Source organism: Crocodylus siamensis, chromosome 4, assembly GCF_052110815.1.
Source record: "Crocodylus siamensis isolate JL-2025a chromosome 4, ASM5211081v1, whole genome shotgun sequence".
Classification (NCBI taxonomy): Eukaryota; Metazoa; Chordata; order Crocodylia; family Crocodylidae; genus Crocodylus; species Crocodylus siamensis.
In genome coordinates, this window is record NC_143398.1 from 77382159 (window position 1) to 77407203 (window position 25045).

The 25045-nt window shown below is 48.8% G+C and overlaps 1 protein-coding gene across 1 annotated transcript in view; it reads left to right on the forward strand.

Annotated features, from left to right (window-relative positions):
- METTL25 (methyltransferase like 25) overlaps positions 1-25045 on the forward strand; it is a 138568-nt gene that overhangs the window by 1351 nt on the left and 112172 nt on the right. The window lies entirely within an intron of this gene.

Sequence of the window (25045 nt, forward strand, 5' to 3'; positions counted from 1 at the left end):
CACAGGCCTCTGTTCCACCTTCCCCCCCCCCATCATTCTTCACAGGCAGTTGGCTAGTACGTATATGCGCTACACACACACACACACACACACACACACACACACACAGTGTGCTAGAGGTGATATCTTTTATTAGAGACACATATACATATATGCACACTATACACACATGTAGACATATATATGTGTGTTTGTATAGTGTGCGTGTGTGTATATATATATGTATGTATATATGTGTGCATAGTGTGCAGAAAGGAGGTGTCTTGAATTATAGTTTCTGGTGGAGGCACTCTTAATTTTACTGTAGAGTTATTGAATAGTGTCAAGGGGTCACCTGATATGGCTGTGGCCCATGCCTCTAATGCCTCTTGATTGTGCTGTCGATACAGAGGTTTGAGGACGTCTCTATCTGTAGTCCCTGTTAAATTGTACTCTTGTTCTCTAGTCTGCCATGATTTGATGTAATAATGTATATTATAAGGAGGAAGAATTTGTGAATAGGCTTAATTTCAGGGACGTCTGCCAGATCTTCTGGGGGTTCCTTCATCCCTACACCCCTGGCCCTTGCCCCTCTGTAACAGTAATGATGTACGGTAAAGCAGTAAAGTTCCTGCCCAACACTATGCGGAACAGGCTATTAGTCAGTCCATGTTTGAACTTCAGGACTCTGAGAAATGATGAATATTAATAACAAAAATACCCACAACGTCCTGGCCCTTCTATGTCCAGCTTTTGTCATACGTTGACAGTGAACACCGTTCTAGTCCAGTAGTTCCTGTAATCAGGTACAGTCCAACAAGGGCTCCCACCAGACTGTTTCATGGAACATATATCCCCACCAAAAAGAAAATATACCCAGGGTTGACCTGGAGTACTGTACAGTCTTTAACAGTACTCTCACCTGAGAGGTTTCCCAAACCCGTCTATGTTGTCAACAGTATTAACAAAAATTCTCTTGGTAACCCAACAGGCTTGTCTCTGCTGAAGATTCTGAGCCGTGTAGGCTCTCAGAAAAACGTGCTTCCCACAACTGTTTTTTTCCTAGTCCATCTTCACCCTTCACTAAAGGGCCAGTGCAGTCAATAAGATGATAAAGGAAAACTGAAACTCACATTCAATGAGCTGTTCTTGTCCCAGCTCTGTCATCTCTGCCAGTCCTAGACATGCCAGTAGTGGAGCCACTCTGCCTGCACTCCTAAGACATCCGTCTTACTGCTGGTCGATTTGGACAATCTGGTGGCCAGTGAGGAGCTGGCTGTCGTCTCCCCATCTCCTGTCTGCTGGTAGCTCTCTTGGCTTCTCCGGGTCCATAGCTTCTGGTGTCAGCTGTCCTGCAGAGCCTGTTGGCTTCCGGTCCTCTTCTCCCCCTTGGGCAGCTGTGGGCTGCTTTAAGAGGGCCAGTACTGGACTCCCTTCTCCAGTTTGGAGGAAACACTCACTGACTTGAAAAATGCCAACTCGTGATGACTTCTGGATGTGTGGGGTTGGCATTCGCATGTAAATGCTTCCCTTGGGTTGCCTCTATTTTGGCCAGTGTGGGCAGCACTCTTACTCCCTCACAGATAATGCATAAACTAAGTTATATCTTAGGCATCTTAGTGCTTTCTTGAATCTGGCCCAGTCTTATTCCGAAGATTCCTGGATTTTTACGTTAGAAGAGATAATTAAGATCATCTGTTCTGACTTAGTTCATTATACACGTCATAGACTTTCACTCCATAATTTTAGTGTCAAGCCTTGAATTTACAGTTGTAGCATATCATGTATTTTAGAGAAATGCATGTCTTGTAAATTTATTGCCATGGTTAATTGCCTGCTTCATACAAAGAAATCCTTATTTCTAATCTATTTTTTTTCTAGCTTAGTCTTCAAGCTTCTGGAATTTATGCTTTTATCAACTGGATTATCAAATCCTTTAATATCAGACTGTTGGCTACAAAGGACCAACTCATGGGATCATAATAAATTCTAGTTTATTGGACGGGATGTGAAGCTACCAATAAAATCATAGATACCAACTTTGAGTTATGGGTGGTACTGGTCACCTTAGCATGCGCGCGCGCGCACACACACACACAGACACACAGACACACACACACACACACACACACACACACTCTCATTCATTCAGACCCATGTAGTATAGTGTGTACTAGCTGCTGTAATGATGGTGGGAGCACTGGTGTCAGTATACCTATCCGAGGCCCTGGAGTCTGCTGTTGATGGTCAGCTTCCTTCAAGGCAATGTCTTCTCCAGAAGGGGGTCACCTGCTTATCGTTCTGTTTTGGTAGGTCAGGTGCTTTTTGAGAGGGTGCCACTGAGGGTCACGCTTCACTGCACTTTATCCCTTTCTGGCAGACTTGTGTGAGCCTCAGCATCCTCTTGGCTACCCAGTCTGGAGGTCACTGTCCCACATGGGTCTTGAGTAGTACCCGACAGCTGTTAGTCACAGGGGTCTCTGCCTGCTGGTACCTGAAGGTTCGGGAGTCCACCCTCGACTTATTGACTTAATGGCTTAATGGTATTGTCATGGATTACAGGAATAGTCCATAGGGTGAGTGCTCAGTTCCAAGAATCAGTTTTTTAGCTTGATTAGCTTAAAATGGAGTTCCTTTGGCTAGGCCATTGTCTACTGATGATCATCATTCACTCAACAGATTTTATAACTTTACAATTACAATTTCAATGCAGTTTTAACAATGGTCCAGGATGTAACTTCATTCTACAGGAAGTACATTCCTTAAGAGTTTAAAAGCATAACTTCTAAAATACAAAATGTCATGGTAAAGACAAGACAGATGAAATATGAAACTGCACTGTGAAAAATATATAAAAATGCAGTGTGAGGTAGTGAGGATCAAAGGCTACTGGGGACAGTAAGTGAGCACAGGATATATTTACAGTCTTTGCAGTAGATATTTTAGTTCTTTTTTTTCTTTAGTGACACTGAGCTTAATTAATATGTAGATGTAGTTTCTAGGTTTCTTCTACAGAAAGCCACTTCAGCTTTCCAGCTTGCTCTGAGCCTTGCTACACTCATGCCACGAGTGTGCTAGGTCTCTGCCAATACTGAGAAGGAAAAGAAATGCACAAAATTGGGGTGGGGAGGGAGGGTTATAGGCAAGAAGGGGCTTCTGTTATATCAATGGCCAGAAGGGAAATATATAAAGCGAGCTTTCTGCTACAAGACACTGTAGTAGATGCTCGTAGTAGATACTCTTAGACTGCAGTTGAGACACCACTATACCTCTTTCTTTAAAGCTAAATTCACTGAATTTTGTCAGTCTTTCAGTGGACAAGAAACCGAGGATAATTCTTTTAGCTTTTTTCAAAACCTGCTCCAAGAACAGCATTTGCTGTTTTAGCACTGGCTTTAACAGCATGCTTATGTTCATTAGGTTATTCTTTATAACCTCTCTGCTTTTTGTGAGTCACTGTTTTCCAGAATAGTCCCCTAATTCTGTAAGTGTGACCTGTATTCTTGATTACTATATGTATGGGGTTCCAATTAGCTGTAAGAAAACATATTTTCATTGTGACCTCCACTTACTATGCAGCCAAATCACTCTGTAACATTGACATGTCTTTTGCACACCTTACCAACAGTAATTTTATATTCTGCTAGATGACTGATAAAGCTACTGGGATAGAAACATAAAGCATCAGGAACTGATTCTTGTATGAACCCATAAAAAATTCTCCAGTTGTACAATGATTTCCCATTTATAGTTATTTTTTGAGAACTGTGATTCAGTTTTAATCAGTGTAGTATGTAATATTTTTATAAGAATGTTGTGACATATTAAGTCAAACATTTTGTAGAAATGTAAATATATAACGTTGCCACTGTTACCTTTGTCACCTAAATTTGTGATCTTTTTCGACAAATATTTGATTAGCGCTGTTTTCCATAAGGCTCTGTGGATTGGTATCAGTTCTGTCAGTGTTCTTTCCTTATTTACTGTCTGCTTCATCAAATTTACCATGATTTTGCCTATAGAATTGTTGTCAAGCTAATTAGCCTATAAGTTGCATGGTCACCTTATTTTATCCTTTTTATATATTGGCACATTAGATTTCTTCCATTTCCCTGGAATTTTGCCAAATTCAGAACTTGTTAAATATCAGCATTAGTGGATCATTGAGCTCCTTGGCCAATTTTCTTTAAACAGAGATGTCAAACATATGATCCAAGGGCTAGATCCAGCCCTTGAAGATGTTCCATCCAACCCACCAGTGGACCAGGGAATTTGGGGGTGTTGCTGCCCAGGGGTGGGGCCCGTGGCACCATAGGTAGGCATGTACTAAAATTGCAGAACTCGGGGCCAAATTTTGTGGGCTTGCCATGGCTCTGAACTCCAATTTCATAGGCAGGTTACAACCGCCTCCCACCCCATGCCTCTGATTGGCAGGGATGGCCAGCAGACACATGGGATGCCACCACCACCCCACTGTCCCCTAGCCTGGTGTGGCCCTGCTCCCCACCTGGCCCTGGCCTACACAGGGGGAAAAAATAAGTCTCTCCTGGCCTCTCCCAAACCTGCATAGATATGGAGACAGCTCGTTGCAGTCCTATTGCCCCCTATCCAGGCCACACAGCTCCTCCCCCCCACCCTGGTCTGGCTCCACTCCTCCTGGTCCTGTTCTTCTCAGCCCTATGTGGGCAATATGGATGAGCCACTGCCCCCCTGCTGCCTCCCACCACCCTACCCAGGCCACTTTCCCCCCAACATCTGGCTCTGCTCCCCTTGACCCAGCCCCTCTCCCCCGATACAGCCTGGCCATGCTTACCCCCCACCCCAGCTTTGCTCTGCCCAGCCCAGCCCAGCTCTGCTCCCTCCATCCCTGTCCCACACCCTCTGCAGCACCCACTTACTGTGGGATGGACGCAGCTGGGCCAGGCAGCTATGACTGCGGAAAAAAGAGGATGGCTGTGCCTGTCCATCTCTGGCTGGGCTGCAGGGTTGAGAGGTTACAGGAGGGCAGCCCTCTCACCTAATCAGCAACAGGGATGGTTGCTGCCCGGGAAAAAACATTAAGAAAAACCTTTTATTTTTACACAGAGCCCTATTGCCCCTGCTTTTCTGAGGGGCTCCTTTTTTAGCATATGTGTGTAATTTTCACGGAATATGTCTGATTTTGCATTTTCCACAAAAATAGTGAAATTGTGATTTTGTTACATCCCTACCCATAGAACGTGGGTGTTAGAGGCAAGGGGTGAGCAAGGACTGTGTCAACGCAGCCCTGCTTGTCTTGCAGCTGCTAAGAAATGGGGAGAAAATGTTTGGTAAGAACCCAGTTGGAAGAGTTAGTATTTTAATTGATACAAAAAACTATCAACAAAATCATACAAGTGGAATCATTATAAGGTGCAAGAGTGCGAGGTCAGACCCACACTCCACATTCCATGTTTATGGAAATATAAACATCAAGACCATGTCCAGCTGAGTGTGGACACAAGGTGTGCCACTACTAGTTCCACTAGTACTACTAGTTTGGTTTGGGGAACCAAATGTCTGTGCATGTGTGAAGACAGCCCAGAAGTCCAAAAGAGATCTAGATACAAAAACTAAGAAACTGAGGAAGGAACTAGGGAGCAGTAACTAATGGCATCTGAGTGGGAGATGGAATAAAAGCTCTTACTTGACGAGAAACAAAGAAAGGACCTAATAATCTGTTCCAAGACTATAATTGACTGTATGAATGTGCCTGTTAAGACCTTGATTTTCCTTTAATGAACAAATAAATGTGATGCTAAGCTCACCAATTATGCATGTCAAGAAGTACCTTGTTTATTTGGAGAAGTTCATAACTGACTGTTAAAGGATTCAGAATTATATCAGATGAGTGGCATAGAACAGGGGTCAGTGATGTTTTGGGACAGAGTGCCAAAAACACCCACAACCTTGACTTGTAAGATGTTGGCATGCCAGGATGGATGACAGGGTAGCTATGAGAGGCCCAATCCTTGTGGCAGTGCAGCCCCGGCCACTTCTGTATTGTCTGCCCTGAAGTGCCCATGCCAAACAAAATGCCTTCACATACCGCCCTTTGGCATGTGCCTCTAGCATAGGAAAAGCTTCAGATACTCTTAAGAGTCTTCTTAAAAAAGTGGAAGCTCAATTGGAATTTAAAAACAACATTGTTAGAGTGGATTATACAATATTGATAACAAAATGTAGAGAGTGCCAGTAAAAATCAAATATTTTTTACAAAGCTTTGGTTTGCTTTGCTTGTGCAATATTGTATTTCTTGTAGGGAGTTAAAATGTATGAGGAGGCAGTGTAATGCTGGTGGTATAGACGTGGACAGTGTTTAGCAGAGAGATGTATATGCTGTCCAACTAAGGGTGGTGTGCCCACTGTTCCTTCACCTTGACAAAGGTGAATGAAGGTGGTGGGGTCATCAGGGTGGTCAGCATGCCAGACATCCACCAAAGAGTGGTCAAGAGACAAATTGTATTTTTTTTCTCATGAGTAATTGAAGAAACATTGCATTCCAGTTCTGCTGTATATATTGCTTTATACAAGAGGGAGATTTTGTTTTCTATAAATTGACATCCAAGAATATTCCCATATGAACTCTTCATATTTTTCTATAATGAACATAAAGAATGTTGTCCTCATTTTCATTGTAATTTACAGAAATTCAAGTCCAGTTTTAGACCATTCTATTTTTCACAAATCCAAAAGCTGAAATATATCATTTTTGTCTCATTTATTTAGCAATGATTTAGATTACCATACAGTTGGAAGCAGATGTTTTAGAAAATATATGTTTAACTATTTTTCAGGTTTATACTGCAAATTACTCAACTACTCAGGCTATAATTTTGATTTTTGGCATGCTTACTCTTTGTCTGAATATTTATTTATAGGTGTTCATTAAGGGACACAAACTAGATTTTATATAGTGAGTAGTCAAAGTTGAAAAAAACCTGCCTTTTTTAAATTTCTAGAATACATGAAGTCAAAAATTACAATTCTGTACTTTGAGGTAACATTCAATACAACTGTTTAGTTGGCAGCTGGAGTTACAATTTAGGCTAGAAGCAGACATCACCTTTGTGCCGCTATGAAAATTTTTATGGTGGCACAAAACCCAAGCAAACAGATGTCCATGTCCTTTGTTGTGCCACAAATGCCTAAAATTGAGGCGGCAATGATATGTACTATAACTTTGTGCTGCTTTTGTGTGGTGGAGGTCAGTCTACCTTATGGCAGAAGAGCTCAGGCAGCTTGGACTTGTCCATGGTCTCCAATTGCCTGAGTAGGCACACCCGGGGCTTTGGTGAGGAGCCTGATCCTGCATGCCCCTGGATTTCTCCTGCACTCTCTAGCAATTCCCCAACAGGGGCATTCCTGTGGTCCCCATTTTCAAAAAAAGGAGGAAGGAGGACCCAGGAAACTATAAGCCCGTTAGTCTTTTCTCGGTTCTGGGGAAGCTTTTTGAGAAAATTATGCAGGAGCATATCTGCGAGGGACCAGGAGGGGAGATTATGCTTAGGATTAATCAACATGGGTTCAGTAGGGGCAGGTCCTGTCAGAACAACCTGGTTGCCTTTTAGGATCAGGTCACAAAATGCTTGGATGCAGGTGTAGCGGTGGACATAGTCTTTCTGGAGTTTAGGAAGATCTTCGACACGGTCTCTCACCCCATTCTCATTAAAAAATGAGGCGACTGTAGTGTTGATGCCTACACAGTCAGATGGGTCACAAATTGGCTGGAGGGCCGCACCCAGAGTGGTGGTGGATGGGTCATTTTCGACCTGGGGGGATGTGGGCAGTGGGGTCCCCCAGGGCTCGGTCTTCGGGCCCACGCTGTTCAATATCTTCATCAGCGACTTGGATGAGGGGGTGAAAAGCACCTTGTTCAAATTCGCAGATGACACTAAGAAGTGGGGAGAGGTGGGTACGCTAGAAGTGAGGGACAGGCTACAACTAGATCTGGACAGGATACAGGGGTGGGCAGATGAGAATAGAATGGGATTCAATACTGACAAGTGCAGGGTACTGCACCTAGGGAAGAAGAACCAGCACCATACCTACAGGTTGGGGAACTCCCTTCTCATCAGCACAGAGGCAGAAAAGGATCTTGGAATCACTATTGATTCCAAGTTGAACATGGACTGCCAATGTGAGGATGCGGTCAGTAAGGCTAACTGCACCTTGTCATGCATCTGCAGATGCATCATGAGCAGGTCCAAGGAGGTGATCCTGCCCCTGTATGCGACATTGTCAGGCTGCAGTTGGAGTACTGTGTCCAGTTCTGGGTGCCGCACTTCAGGAGGGATGTGGACAACATGGAGAGGGTCCAGAGGAGGGCCACTCACATGATCAGGGGGCAGCAGGGCAGGCCTTACCAGGACAGGCTAAGGGACCTGAACCTGTTCAGCCTCCACAAGAGAAGGCTAAGAGGGGATCTGGTGGCTGTCTATAAACTTATTGGGGGGACCTGCAGGGAATGGGAGAGTCCCTGTTCCCCTGAGCACTACCAGGAGTAACTAGGAATAACAGCCAAAGTTGATTGAGAGTAGGTTCAGGCTAGACAACAGGAGGCACTACTTCACGGTCAGGGTGGCTAGAAGCTGGAACCAACTTCCATGGGAAGTGGTGCATGCTTCTACCCTGGGGGTCTTCAAAAGGAGGCTAGATAATCACCTAGCTGGGGTCATAGTTTCATAGTAGTTTCATAGTTTCATAGTAGCTAGAGTCGGAAGGGACCTAGGTAGATCATCTAGTCCGACCCCCTGCCTTAGCAGGAAAGAGCACCGGGGTCAGATGACCCCGGCAAGGTGCTCATCTAACTTCCTTTTAAAAATCCCCAGGCTCGGAGCCTGCACCACTTCCCCTGGAAGCTGGTTCCAGGCCCTAGCCACCCTGACTGTGAAGTAGCGCCTCCTAATATCTAATCTAAACTTACCCTCCGCCAGTTTGTGACCGTTATTCCTGGTCACTCCTGGCAGCGCACGGGGGAACAGGGACTCCCCCAATACCTGCTGATCCCCCCTGACCAGTTTGTAGCAGGCCACAAGGTCCCCCCTTAGCCTTCTCTTGTGGAGGCTAAACAGGTTCAGGTCCCGTAGCCTATCCTCATAAGGCCTGCCCTGCTGACCCCTGATCATACGAGTGGCCCTCCTCTGAACTCTTTCCATATTGTCCACGTCCCTCTTGAAGTGTGGCGCCCAGAACTGGACGCAGTACTCCAGCTGCGGCCTGACCAGTGCCGCATAGAGGGGGAGGATCACCTCCCTGGACCTGCTCGAGATGCATCTGTGGATGCATGATAGGGTACGATTGGCCTTCTTGACTGCCTCCCCACACTGCCGGCCCATGTTCATCATGGAGTCAATGACGACTCCAAGATCCTTTTCCGTCTCCGTGCTGGCAAGAGGAGAGTTCCCCAACCTGTAAGTGTGGTGCCGGTTCTTCCTCCCCATGTGCAACACCTTGCACTTATCAGTGTTAAACCCCATCCTATTCTCATCCGCCCACCGTTGCAACCTGTCAAGGTCAGCTTGTAGCCTATTGCACCCTTCTAGTGCACCCACATCCCCCCACATCTTAGTGTCATCAGCAAACTTGAACAGGGTGCTTTCTACCCCCTCATCCAAGTCACTGATGAAGATGTTGAACAGTGCAGGCCCGAGGACCGAGCCCTGCGGAACCCCACTGCCCACATCCTTCCAGGTCGAGAAGAACCCATCCACTACCACCCTCTGGGTGCGGCCCTCCAACCAGTTGGCGACCCATTTGACCGTGTGGGCATCGACACCACAGTCTCTCAGCTTTTTGATGAGGACAGGGTGAGAGACAGTGTCGAAAGCCTTCCGGAAGTCCAAAAAGACTACATCCACAGCAACCCCTGCGTCTAATGATTTGGTGACCTGATCGTAAAAGGCCACCAGGTTGGTCTGACAAGACCTGCCACTGATAAACCCATGTTGGTTGCCCCTGAGCATGCATTCCCCCGCAAGGCCCTCCTGGATGTGTGCCAGGATAATTTTTTCAAAGAGCTTACCCGGGATTGAGGTCAGACTAACTGGCCTGTAATTTCCCGGGTCCTCTTTTTTTCCCTTTTTGAAGATAGGGACCACATTGGCCCTCTTCCAGTCCTCCGGCACCTCGCCAGAGCACCACGAGTGCTCATAGAGCCGTGCCAGGGGTCCCGCAATGACCTCAGCCAGTTCCTGTAGAACCCTAGGGTGAAGATCGTCCGGACCAGCGGACTTGAACACGTCCAGCTTCTCCAGAAGTACCCTAACTAACTCCTCGCTAACCCTTGGCCCAGGCGTGTCTCTCTCGGGGCCCGAGGGGGGCCCAGCAGGGAGGTGGCTGAACTGGTCCCTACTTAGGAAGACAGAGGCAAAGAAATCGTTAAATATGTTAGCTTTGTCATCTGGCGTGATGACTAAGTTGCCCATCGTGTCCTGCAGGGGCCCCACATTACCCGGGACCCTCTTTTTACCCCCTATGTATTTGAAGAAGGACTTCTTATTGTCCTTAATCCGGGAAGCTAGTCCTATCTCCAACTCTGCCTTGGCCCTCCTGACTGCCCCCCTACATCCTCGGGCGACTATAACATAGTCCTTCTTGGCGATGACCCCATCTCTCCATTGGGTATATGCCTCCCTTTTAGCAAGGAGACATTCCCGGATGCTCTTAGTGAGCCATGGGGGTTTATGTGCCCTCCTGCTCCCTTTGACCCTTGTTGGGATTACCTCCCTTTGGGCATGGAGGATCGTCTCCTTAAGGAGCAACCACTCACCTTCGACATCTGATTCCCTTCCCCTCTGGGTCCTCAGCGCTTCCCCAACTATCCTCCTTAGCTTGTTGAAGTCAGCCCTCCTAAAGTCTAGGGCTGTTGCCTTGCTGCAGCCCTTTGCCACCTTACGCTGGATGGTGAATTCCAGCAAGCGATGATCACTGTCTCCCAGGTGGCCCATCACCCGCAGCCCCCTCACCAGGTCATCACCCGTGGCCAGCACTAGGTCCAACAAGGCGTCTCCCCTGGTGGGGCTGTGCACCTCCTGGGTTAGATGGAGGTCCTGCAGTCTGGCTAAGAACCGACGTGAGCGATCAGACTTGGCTGACTGCTCCTCCCAGCAGATGTCTGGGAAGTTTAGGTCCCCCATGATGACCACATCCTTAGCCCTCACTGCCTCTGTAAGCTGACCTAAGAATTCCAGGTCGAGCTCTTCTCCCTGGTTGGGAGGTCTATAGTAGACTCCCACCGTTAAGTCTCTCTCCCCTGGACTGCCTTTTACTCTAACCCAGAGCACCTCAGAGTGCCCCCCCTCTACCCCCATGCTAATTAACGAGGAAGTATATTCCTCCTTGATGTAGAGTGCTACTCCTCCACCTTTCCTTCCTATCCTGTCCTTCCTGTATAGCCTATAGCCCTTGACACTCACCGCCCAGTCATGCGATGAGTCCCACCACGTTTCTGTGATCCCTACTATGTCAGGGCTGGTGACAGCTAGGAGGAGGGCGAGTTCCTCCTGCTTCTTCCCCATACTTCGAGCATTCGTGTAGAGGCATTTGAGGCCTTCAGCGGTTGTGCCCACTGACCCCCTAGTCTCAGCAATGCCCCGTCCCCTATCGCTTACCTGTTTCTCCGTTTTGACCATTGGTCTGGGCTCGCTGGCTGTTGCTGGGCCTGGTATGTCATCGTCTCCTCCGCCCTCATCTTCCCCCTCCCCCGACGAGCCTAGTTTAAAGCCCGCCGAAGGAGGTTCACCAACCTGGAAGAGAACACACGCTTACCTTTAGGGGAAAGGTGGAGCCCATCCCATCCCAGCATGTCTCTCATCACGATGTGCCGGTCATGGCTGAGGAAGCCAAAGCCCGCCTCGAAGCACCATTCCTGTAGCCTCCAGTTGGTCTCCGCAATGCACATCTCGTGACGTCTGCCGCGTCCGCTCACTGGCAGGATGGAAGAGAAGACCGCCTGTGCGCCCATCTCCCTCAGCACGCCTCCCAGAGCATGGTAGTCCTCCATCAGGCGATCAGGGGCTCTCCTGGCCGCATCGTTAGTACCCACATGGACAAGGACCATGGGGTAATAATCGGAGGGCTGGATGATGGACTGGAGCATCCCCTTCACATCCTGAATCTTCGCTCCGGGCAGGCAGTATACCTCACGTGCTGAGGGATCCTGGCGACAGATGGGGCCCTCCGTACCTCTCAGGATGGAGTCACCAATCACGATGACGCGACGCTTCCTCCTCTTAGGCCTCTTGACTCCCGCCGCCCGCACAGGACATTGTGTGCACAAAGTCTCCTCCCTGGAATCTTCCACTGCTCCCTCCTCCTCCAGGGCTGCCAGGACCTCATATCTGTTCTCCAGATGGACAGGAGGAACTGGTGCCGCAACATGGTTAATAGCTCTGGCGCGGGAGACTGTCTGCCACTCAGCGGTGGAGGGCTCATCCCGGTCTGCCCTCTCCTCTGTTGTATCACCCTGCAGAGAAAGAAAATACCTATCAATTTCCTCCTCTGCCTCACGGATTCCCCTCAGCCTGCTAACCTCCTCCAGGAGCTCCTGCACCCGCTCCTCCAGGGTCCTAAGGCGGATACCTACAGGACAGGTGCAGGAGTCCCCAGTCCCTGCCCCCCCAGACCTTGCCAGGCAGTTCCCGCAGGCCAGGGGGTTGGAGGACGGCAGCCCCCCCGAGGGCTCTGTCTGGGTGGAGGCCTCGGACAAGCCCCGGGAAGGCCGCGCCCCCCGGGCAGGGGCCCTGGCAGAACTCCGTGTCGACACCATCGCAGGAGTTGCTGCCCTTACTAGCAGAGCAGGGGTCAGCCTCTGGGCCCCGCCTGTTCGCCCGCCGGCGCGAACGCCGCCGCAAACGCCGGCGCGCTCTTACAGACCGCGCCTGTTTGCGCGCTCTGTTCGCGCGGCTCGGGAGCGCGGCTCCCTACCGGCTCAGCTAAGAGGGACCCGGGGGGCTTCCCCTCCGGATCCGGCTCAGCTGCGCCGGCCCCTCAGTCCCTCAGCCCCACTTACCTTAGGGGGATCAGCTGCTGCTGGCCCCTCAGCTGCTCCGCTCGCCGCCGCCGCTTCTACTACTGCACTCTCCTCCGCTCCGGGTCCAGAAAGGAGGCACACGTGTGGGAAGGACACACGTGCGCCTGAGTCCCTCTTCTCCCCGCTGCCCCTGACCTCCAAGTGGCGGAAGCTACGTCAAACCGCCGTTTATAAAGGAGGCGGTTTGAATTACCCGCCGCTGCCTTACCCACCAATCAGGCGCTCCGGTGTCACCGGAAGTGCCTGTCAATGATCCCGCCCCCTGAGCACCCCCACTGGGGAGGATCTGGTGAGACTGGAGCCTGCTCCCCTAGGCTAGTCCCGGGGGCACTCCCTGGCTTGGGGGACAACCCCCTAGCCCTCACCTGTTTGCGCGCTCTGTTCGCGCGGCTCGGGAGCGCGGCTCCCTACCGGCTCAGCTAAGAGGGACCCGGGGGGCTTCCCCTCCGGATCCGGCTCAGCTGCGCCGGCCCCTCAGTCCCTCAGCCCCACTTACCTTAGGGGGATCAGCTGCTGCTGGCCCCTCAGCTGCTCCGCTCGCCGCCGCCGCTTCTACTACTGCACTCTCCTCCGCTCCGGGTCCAGAAAGGAGGCACACGTGTGGGAAGGACACACGTGCGCCTGAGTCCCTCTTCTCCCCGCTGCCCCTGACCTCCAAGTGGCGGAAGCTACGTCAAACCGCCGTTTATAAAGGAGGCGGTTTGAATTACCCGCCGCTGCCTTACCCACCAATCAGGCGCTCCGGTGTCACCGGAAGTGCCTGTCAATGATCCCGCCCCCTGAGCACCCCCACTGGGGAGGATCTGGTGAGACTGGAGCCTGCTCCCCTAGGCTAGTCCCGGGGGCACTCCCTGGCTTGGGGGACAACCCCCTAGCCCTCACCTGTTTGCGCGCTCTGTTCGCGCGGCTCGGGAGCGCGGCTCCCTACCGGCTCAGCTAAGAGGGACCCGGGGGGCTTCCCCTCCGGATCCGGCTCAGCTGCGCCGGCCCCTCAGTCCCTCAGCCCCACTTACCTTAGGGGGATCAGCTGCTGCTGGCCCCTCAGCTGCTCCGCTCGCCGCCGCCGCTTCTACTACTGCACTCTCCTCCGCTCCGGGTCCAGAAAGGAGGCACACGTGTGGGAAGGACACACGTGCGCCTGAGTCCCTCTTCTCCCCGCTGCCCCTGACCTCCAAGTGGCGGAAGCTACGTCAAACCGCCGTTTATAAAGGAGGCGGTTTGAATTACCCGCCGCTGCCTTACCCACCAATCAGGCGCTCCGGTGTCACCGGAAGTGCCTGTCAATGATCCCGCCCCCTGAGCACCCCCACTGGGGAGGATCTGGTGAGACTGGAGCCTGCTCCCCTAGGCTAGTCCCGGGGGCACTCCCTGGCTTGGGGGACAACCCCCTAGCCCTCACCTGTTTGCGCGCTCTGTTCGCGCGGCTCGGGAGCGCGGCTCCCTACCGGCTCAGCTAAGAGGGACCCGGGGGGCTTCCCCTCCGGATCCGGCTCAGCTGCGCCGGCCCCTCAGTCCCTCAGCCCCACTTACCTTAGGGGGATCAGCTGCTGCTGGCCCCTCAGCTGCTCCGCTCGCCGCCGCCGCTTCTACTACTGCACTCTCCTCCGCTCCGGGTCCAGAAAGGAGGCACACGTGTGGGAAGGACACACGTGCGCCTGAGTCCCTCTTCTCCCCGCTGCCCCTGACCTCCAAGTGGCGGAAGCTACGTCAAACCGCCGTTTATAAAGGAGGCGGTTTGAATTACCCGCCGCTGCCTTACCCACCAATCAGGCGCTCCGGTGTCACCGGAAGTGCCTGTCAATGATCCCGCCCCCTGAGCACCCCCACTGGGGAGGATCTGGTGAGACTGGAGCCTGCTCCCCTAGGCTAGTCCCGGGGGCACTCCCTGGCTTGGGGGACAACCCCCTAGCCCTCACCTGTTTGCGCGCTCTGTTCGCGCGGCTCGGGAGCGCGGCTCCCTACCGGCTCAGCTAAGAGGGACCCGGGGGGCTTCCCCTCCGGATCCGGCTCAGCTGCGCCGGCCCCTCAGTCCCTCAGCCCCACTTACCTTAGGGGGATCAGCTGCTGCTGGCCCCTCAGCTGCTCCGCTCGCCGCCGCCGCTTCTACTACTGCACTCTCCTCCGCTCCGGGTCCAGAAAGGAGGCACACGTGTGGGAAGGACACACGTGCGCCTGAGTCCCTCTTCTCCCCGCTGCCCCTGACCTCCAAGTGGCGGAAGCTACGTCAAACCGCCGTTTATAAAGGAGGCGGTTTGAATTACCCGCCGCTGCCTTACCCACCAATCAGGCGCTCCGGTGTCACCGGAAGTGCCTGTCAATGATCCCGCCCCCTGAGCACCCCCACTGGGGAGGATCTGGTGAGACTGGAGCCTGCTCCCCTAGGCTAGTCCCGGGGGCACTCCCTGGCTTGGGGGACAACCCCCTAGCCCTCACCTGTTTGCGCGCTCTGTTCGCGCGGCTCGGGAGCGCGGCTCCCTACCGGCTCAGCTAAGAGGGACCCGGGGGGCTTCCCCTCCGGATCCGGCTCAGCTGCGCCGGCCCCTCAGTCCCTCAGCCCCACTTACCTTAGGGGGATCAGCTGCTGCTGGCCCCTCAGCTGCTCCGCTCGCCGCCGCCGCTTCTACTACTGCACTCTCCTCCGCTCCGGGTCCAGAAAGGAGGCACACGTGTGGGAAGGACACACGTGCGCCTGAGTCCCTCTTCTCCCCGCTGCCCCTGACCTCCAATTTGACCCCAGTACTCTTTACTGCCAATGGCAGGGGGTTGGACTTGATGATCTGCTTAGGTCCCTTCTGACCCTACCAGCTATGAAACTATGAAGCCCTGGGAGTACCTGCTGAGAGTTTCTGCTGCAAAGGCTTGCCTCGGAGATCTCCCAGCAAGGGATTCCTTTAGTGAGGGATTCATCGGGCGTGCATATTGTGGTGTCACTCTCTGATTCAGTGTATGTCTCTGAAAATGGGGGAACCCTGGGCAGGTGTTTCTGGGACTTTAGGGGCCTCTGTTGGCAGTAGTGTACCCCAGAAGTCCCCGGAGTTGGAGCATGCTTTCTGCAAATGGGGGAACCACAAATTGTTCCCCCATTTGCAAAGTTGTTCCCCCATTTGTAGTTTTACTGCAGGATTGGGCTCCTGAAGCCCTGAGAGTAGCAGGGGCCTGACATCTTGGACACAACCTGGTACAGCTGATGTTGCAACAAAAATAATGTCTGTTTTTAGCCTTAGTGTGGTAGGATTATGGGTAAAAGTAATACTCTGCTAATGTTACATGATGACCTAGTAGTTCTGTTTGTTGTTTTACTCTTTAATCAGATTACCACATTCAGTGAAGTGACAGTCTCTTAGTGCTTTTTATTTCAGCATCAAACATATTTTCAAACACTATAAAAGCTGTTATCAACCTCAGTGGGAGTGCTGTATTTTGATCTTCCTACACTTATGTCCAAAAAAACCACCCAAAACAAAATAAAAACCTTTTGGCAAATAGTTTTTCCCTAATTAAGTAATAATGTAGAAATAAACAGTTGGCTCCATTTAACAAGTTCTGTCTGAAGTTAACATTGGCACAGAAAGGACAGTACAGTAAGGACATGCACTATATGTATTTCCGACCGATTAAAGTACTGTTTTTAAAGCTTTGCATGTAATTACAAAATCGAACAGACTAACCAATCCAAAATAGGTCATTATGTATAACTTCAATAATATGAATAAGATATGGATATTTGCACTAATTTTCTCTTTTTCTTTATAAATCAACACTCATAAACATCAAGATATTTTTTACTGAAACTCCAGTTACCTTTTCATTGTGATTGTAACTAATATTTATTTTATGATTTAGTGAAAATGTGTTTTAGGCTTTTGCTTCTTCCCAACCACATTATTAGAGAAATGCTACGATTATAATTTTCTACTTATTTTTTTCATAGTCATCATGAGAAAGTATAAATGAGTGATTATCTCTGTTTTGTAGGTGGGAAAGGATGTTTACAAATACTTAAAATTATTAAGTGCCTGATGCAAGGATTTTTTTGTGCCTGATATTATAGTGACAAAGGGCTTTTTTCTCTAAGTTTCATTTTTCTTTAATGATGCTAGAGTGCAGTGTGTTTAAGATAAGAAGTTATAAGGAATATACCTAACCAGACATTGAGGAAGAAATTGCTTAGAAACTGGAATATGTTTTTAGAGATAAAGATTTTCTTGGCTGATACCGATAGCCGATGATTAACCAGCCATATCAGCCGATGCTAATCTGATAACTGATATTTAGTAATAGTGCAAGGCATTTTAAACTACTGACATAAATCTTTTTTGTTTTGTTTTGCCTTTATCTCACTCACACACACACACACACACACACACACACACACACACACACACACACACACACACACACACACACACACACACACACACACACACACACCCCTCCTGCCTGCCCTATCCCTTGATGAGGAAGGCAGTGGCCACCTTATTCCCACGCATATTTCCCCCTTGCCCATGGCTCCTACCTGCAGTTTGGACACCCTGACTGTGCAAGAGTTTTTCCTAATGTTGAGTCTGAGTTCATTCAAATCAGTTTCTCATTTATCTTTCACATGTTACAGAAGTATTTCAAAATACTGTAATGGATACCATTAACATACTGTATATATTCTAAAACATCTTTAATTTGGGATTATTATATGAAAAAGAATGGGACAAATGAATTGTGTTCAAAAAAGTTTTTTCATGGTAGACAATTGCCCTGAAAACAGTGCATTTTTTAAAAAAAGGTAATAATGGCTAACAAGACTATATTTTTGGAATCCTTGTCTTTATGGCTCAAGACTGTATGCTCTGGAGTTCTAAAAATGTTGGAAGGATGTTAATCTGCCAGAAAACAGAATTAGAATTAGAAACAAAATAACAAAATAAATATATTTTGTACCAGATAGGAGATTCCATAGGTATCTGTGACGACTGTAGGTGTTATAGGGCTTGCTGCCACTGCCTGAGCTCATTTTCCTACAGGTGGTGACAGGGTGGACATCGGCTTCGGATCACCTGGTCTGCCAGGAAGTTGGTCTTATGTTTCTCTCCTGCCATGACTTTGATGACATTATATTGCTAGGAGGCAATGCCCAAGGTGATCCTACCCAGTCTCAATCCCTGTTTTCTGCTGTGGGGCTCCAAACCTCCCCTTTATCCTACCCTACCTCTCCAGATGGCATTCATAGTTCTCTGCAGCCAGATCTTAATGCTGCCAGTTGGTCTGTTGTTCTGCCCTCAGCCACCAGGGTGACTGTCAGCTTTAGTTAGGTGCACACCCTTCCAGGGGCTGGCCTTTGTCTGCACTCAAATATCCAAAAAAAAAAAAAAGAAAGCAAAACCCGACTGCTCTCAGTCTCTTTGTCAGACTCAGTCCATGTCCCCTTCACCTGGGGTCAGGCTCTCTGTCCCAGTCACAACAACAAAAAAATCAGTTAATCCAGTCACTGCTCTGCACAGGCCTGCCCTGGCTTACCTGTGAGCATTCACAGTCCCAGTGGGATCTCTCCCACATGCAGCAAGGCTCTAACTTGAAAATAGCGATCCTTCTGGCCTCTCCCCCGGATCATCTGCTGTTACTGCACTCCAGGGATTATCAAAAGCCTTGTGTGTGCAGGCCTCCACCTGCCTCCTTCTCTGGGTTGCACCCACAGCGTTTCTTTGGCAGGTTTCGCAACACTTGCCTGCTGGGATGCTCAGCCTTTCCTCTCTCTGCAGCTCGCAGGGAATCAACCCCACTCTGCCCCTCTCTGGGACCAGAAATACCTCTGAGCAGCCTCTCTTCTCCAATGTGGAGCAAGATGCTGCTTCGGAAGTGTGGTGATTGCTTCTCTTCCCTTCCGGTCTCCAGCTGCAGCCACACTGGCCTTCCACGCTGTAAGTGTTGCTTGCTTTCCCTTTCCCTGTCTGTTGCTGCCGGCTGTTTTTCTTCTCCTGACCTCCCCTGCCCAGAATGTAAGGCGCCTTGGGGCCTTTGTTTACCCTTTCTCACTCCTTCACAGTATCCTATACTAAAAAGCGCTAATAAGTGTATAAAACAGAATTTAAAACAAAACTTATGAAACCAAATGTAACACTCTTGTCCCAACAGGAAAATTATTGCTTCCCCCTTCTCTTGGCAATACTGCAGAACAACTGGCTAGTAGAGAGGTCCCTCTGCATCTTGAGATTTAATACTTCATTTCTATCACTCTCCCAACAACCCCTGGCCTGAAGCCTTGGTTGTCAAGTCTCCTTTTAAACCTTTGTTTCTAGCTTGATTGATTAGTGAGTTGTCCCCATTGTACCAAATCTAAATATATCTCTGCAGTTTTTACTGCTTTTGGCGGCATTTGTTTTGTACATGTATATAAATTCCATGGAACTGAGCATTCACTCCTGAAAATGTAATGTTGAAATAAATAAGCCTTCATTTACAGATTCATATTTTACTTTTTATACAATAACGTTGATGAAGAAATATGAATGTGTATAGTTTTAGCCCTTGAAAGAAGTCTGCTGCTGATTCTGTTGGTAAGCAGTATGAATAAAGAGTCTATAAGTTTTTGATCCACACCAAGGTTTAAATTAGAAGGAACAGAAACCAGTTCAGTGGAACTCATTGTAGAAAATAGCGGGAAATTGAATTTGATTTGTTTTTTATACAAAAGTGAATTATTTAAAAAGGAAATAACCATTAAAGGCCAGTCACACAGTATATAAAAGAATAACTGTTGCACAGTGTAAATGAATTTGTATATAGCTATATTATGCTATAGCATTAAGTTAGTAGTATATAACATACTAGTATACTTTTTCCTTTATACCTGCATTTCTAAAATATTGTACATTACCTTTGTGAAATATTCTGATTTTATCAGGCTGACATACTAATTTTTCTTTGGCACTTCTCAGATTATAAAATCAAATCCACTTTCAGTCATCCACTTCCACTTCCTGTGCCCACACTGAGTACAGATTGCTGTTCTGTTCCAGCAGAGACTTGCCTTTTGGATTTTAGAATTATTTAAATCAAAGAGGATACTTCCAACCCATCTTACTCAAATCCTGCAAGGAAGAAAGGGGGTAGTTCCTCCCTTATTAGACGAATGGGCTAGGCTGGAGTAAATATAATTTGTGTGCCAGGGGAAAACTGCTCTGCCAGGTAGAGATCTGATACAGGGCGTATTCATAAGATCAAGAGAAGACCCATACAGATAGTATGTTCTTTCCAGTAGAACTTTGTCCTTGCTCAAAGTTTAAGGCAAATCCATCATATAGCTCAGAATAAGGTACTGTTTAATGTGATTAAGAATAGTGTACACAGCTGTGCTCGACTCAACTCTGTCAGTGAGATCTGGCACATGCAGCTGCTGAACGCCAGTTCTTAGGGCCAGACAGCTTGGCTTACGTTTACTTATGTTAACAGGGCACACCCTTCATCTTGCCCACCATGTCTTGATCTTATTCACAAGATGGGAGGATCCTTGACTGATAGCCTTCGCCCACTTGAGCGCCCTGGGTTGTTGGTCCTTGGGGCTCTGCCTCTCCTTACACCCTGTCCTTACGCCAACCAGATCTTATACTCTTGCCAGGCTGCTGGCCATCTGATGGAAAGATGGTATCATCAGCTGGCCACACAGTTGGCTGAGCTCGAGCTTGGTTAGTAGTCTCAGATTATGCTGTGGAAAGTCTCTCTCTGTAATGCCCTGTCCGTTGTTATGTCTAGCTGAACAAGTTGTCCATGCCTGGATTCTGCACCGAGCGAGCATCTCCTTTTTTCACTGTCACACTGCTAGAAGGTATCAGTCTCCTTCTCCAGCCCTGGCATCTAGCTACTAGTCCTGTGTCTTCTCAGCCCTGGTAATTAGGGTCTCTACTCCTTTTATACAGTCTGTGGGACTTTTATTACAGTGTCCAGCAGGGCTAGCCTAGCTGGCTTATAGCTTCTAATACCAACACGTATTACTCTTATGGTCAATATGAAGTCATTGCTTCTCAGAACAAACTCATGATTGGAGCGCGTGTTATTTCCCATGGCATGTAACATCCCTCTAGGTCCTATGTGGCGCATTGTTCTCTGTTCTTCATTGGAGTTTGTGTCCCCTGGACTAGCGGCTCCTCTGAGCCTCTACTCGGGCAAGCAGGCTCTCCCCTGCTCACTTTGCCCGTCTTGGGGCATGCTCCACTCGGGCTCTATGCTCTTGGTGCCATGGTCTTGAGTCTCTCCTCTTGCCAGTTTCGAGTGCACTTTTGTGACGTCAGTTCCTGTGTGTCAGCCGCATGTGGCACACACTGATGAAGCGGGATTGATGCTGTGCCTGAGGCTCTCTGGTCCACGCTGCCAGTGACCCTGCAGGTAAGTCCCGAGGCCCGGTGGGTTTATGGGCGTTCCAGCCTCATCTCGGGGGCCCAGTGGATTTCTCGGGGTCTCATGGTCCTGGGACCACTTGCCCGGAGACTCCTCGCTACCACAAATAGCAAAATTTCATCATTAGAAAATGTCTAAGATCCTGCATGTCTGTAATGACATGATCAAATACCACATTTTCTACTGGACTGGTGCCTGATTAGGTGCAAGAATGTGCCTCCACAGGGGACTATGTAGTGTAGGAGAATAAAGGACCCACACCTAATTTTCACCCAAATCAGAAAGTATGTAGTAAATGAGGCAAATATAGTAGGAAGAGAAAAGCTGTTCTTATAGCTAAGGCAGTTGAATGCTTCTATAAGGAACTGGATTCTATTCCCGCTTCTGCTACCAAATTCCTGTGTTATGCTAAGCCAGTCGCTTAAATCAGGTTTTCAGAGGTGGTTATTAATTGTTTGTTATTTGCCTTCCGAGTGGTTTTCATACAAAAATCAGTGAAAATTGAAATCAGTGGAAGCTGTGCTTGAATATATAACATGCCACATAATGCTAAGTATTATGAAAATAAAATTGGTCTTAAGCATCTCAAACTGGGCACCCAAAATTAGTGTTATACATTAACCTTAATCTCTTTGTGTGTGTTACTTCCCCTTCTGTAAAATGGGGATGATAACCATTCCCCCACCTTACAGGGATTTTATGAAAAAAAATTGTGTATGTGAAATACTCAAATACTATAGTGAAGACCATATAAAAGCCATTGAGGAAACTGAATACTCCTGTCTTCAGAGCAGTATTTGATTAATGTGCACTAAAGGAGGCCTCTAGCCACATATTAAACACATTTAAATCCCTGCCAGCCTCTATCCTGTGGTTCGTCATAATCTGTCCCATCTCATCAGCTTATTTTCTGGCTCCTTTCCCTGCCACTCCTTGCCACACCACAGCTGCCTGTCAGATGTCTTTCTCTTTTCGTGCTGTTCTAATGTGTCTTAAAATACAGTTTGTCTGTCTGTCCCCTTAGTTCCCATCTAATCTCACTATTTCCCCAGCTCCATTCAACTGTCTTCCACTTTCTTCAGGCTTCCAGTCTATAGTCTTCTTGCTCAGTGAGTCCCAAGCTTCCTTTTTTCCCTTACACAACCAGTCTTGGTTTCCTTGCTCAACCAGTACCAGTCTGTCCTGCCTGAATTGAAAACTTCTTCCTTCCCAATCTCTAGTTTTATAAACAGATAGAATACAAAGTGCGTTAATAACTGTAAGTAGAAAAACTTGCAGAGCACCCATGTGGCAGTGGACTTGAACTAGACCCCCAAGGTACTTGTGCCTCATGCAGGTAATTGGATTAGGATGTGAAGAAGAGAGGTGATGTGGTCCAGTAAATGATCTTTCTATGCAAAATGATTTTATTTTGAAATGGTATTTAGCTTCTGAAACACCCTTATATATTAAAATTTTAGTACAATTAAGAAATGGAAAGGTAAACAAATGAAAGAAAAGAACAGTTGATGGCTCCGGAGAGCTTCTTTATTGTACTTTCTGTGTTTTTCATTCACTTTTTCATGAGTATCTGTGGGTGTGTATGCACATATGCATATATATCTGGCATGCACCATTTAAGTAAATAACCTTGGGACAGAAAAAGACTGTCTTTATCTTAACTGGGTGCATCAACATGAGAATTTTACTGCAGGTGCTTAATTAGCTCTGCTGCAAAGTGTCACCAGTCTACACATAGAGACCTATTAGGCTGGAGTAAAGTAATTAACTCCTTTGTAGGTTAGTACTGCCAGATATAAGTGCTGTCCTATGGCGGAGTTGTTCACTCCGCTTCAATGCATGTGTAGATGCTAATAGGGCTGGCTGGGTAGTGAGGGTTATTTAGTGTGGGGTCTGCCTGCTGGCTAGCCCCACACTGAAGCACCCTTGTGTCCCAGCCAGCCCCTCCATTGAAGTTTGAGCCAGATCCCCCTGCCAGCTGGGGCTGTGCCACCCTAGCTCAACATGCTATGGTCCTGGGCACACATGTAAATGCTGCACCCAGGAGCAGTAAACTCCAGCATGAACTGCCACGGAATTTATTGCATCACATTAATATTCATGTGTAGACATACCCATTATGTGCTTATCCTAATTAATAATGGATGTGATAACCATGCAGTACATAGTGCTATCAGTTCTGTGTTATTAGCAGTGCAAACCTGACTAGTTTCCCTAATTTTTCAAGGCATCTAATAGCTTCAGGGTTGCTAATAGAAGTCTTCAGAATGATGGGAGCTAGTCAGTTTCAGGGTAATATATATCATGGCACTAATAATGCTGTTTACTTAACCACCATTGTTTACAACATTTTCAGTGCTGTGCTATTAGGAGGTTGAAACTGAATAATTGCCATCATTTTCAAGTATAGCAATAACAGTCCTTTGACAGTAGCTGCCACTGTTAATGGTGGAATAAAAAGGAATACAGTTAGTTAAGACAGTAGATGGTTACAGCTAGTGTGCAGTTCATCAAGTACAATTCAGTTATGAAGTAGACAGTGGAACTGAAAGATACTATGCATTGTAGTGGTTAATATACTTAACCAATATGCAGACATGGGGAAAGTGCTTGCAGCTAAGGCCTTTCCCTGCAGACCCAGCCAGTTGGCCAGGGCTTTTGCCAAGAGCCAGGCAGATGGGTCTAAGTCAGAGGCAGGCAATTATTTCAGGTGGAGGGCCGCTTGATGAGTTTTGGCAAGCTGTTGGCCACATGGGTAGCCCCGCCCCTTCAGTTGCCCCATCCCCTGGTTACCATCTTGGGACCGGAAGTCCTGACCACTGCCAGTGGAGGTCCCTCCCCTTGCACCCATCACTGGTGCCAGCATGACCTGGTCCTGACCCATCCCAGCCTCCCCCCCAGCCCTGCACAGCAGAAGCCAGCCCAGGCCCAGGTCCCCTCACCAGCACAGCACCCTCCAGTGCTGTAGGACCCTTCTGTCCCAAGCCACAGGGGTCTTAGCCACAGCTTTCCCTCTCTGGTGGGGCCTAGCCAGCCCATCCCATCCCCTATCAAGTAGTGGCTTCCCCAGGTGCTGCTGCACTTTCCCCCTCCTGTGCCAGCTGGTCCCAAAAGGAGGAGGCTCCACCGCCGCTTCTGCTGGCCAGTGCCAACCCAGCTGGGGTTGCCCATCCCCAGCAGCACATGAGAAGCTGGCTTCAGCTGCATGTTGCCCCGGATGGGCGGACCTGGCCGGGTCTGCACTGGCCAGAGAAGGCAGTATGCAGCTTAAGTTGGCTCCTCATGTGCTGCTGGGGATGGGAGGAGCCCAGCTGGTCTGCACCGGCCAGCAGAAGTGGTGGCAGAGCCGTGTGCCACTCAGGATGGGATGAGCCTGGCCGGAGTGGCAGGGGCTCAGCTGTACGTTCCCCCTGCCTGCACCGGTCAGTCCGGAGAAGCACACGGCTTTGCCGCTGCTTCTGCTGGCTGGTGCAAACCCATCTGGGCTTACCTGCAGGGCAGGGTCCTTTCCAGTCCCATGCAGCAAAGCAGAACCTGGCCCAGACGGTGTTTCCCCTCACTGGCACCACAGGTTCTGGTCCAGCCCCCCACCTCTCTCAAGTTGCAAACATGGCCTGAGCCAGGGGCGGG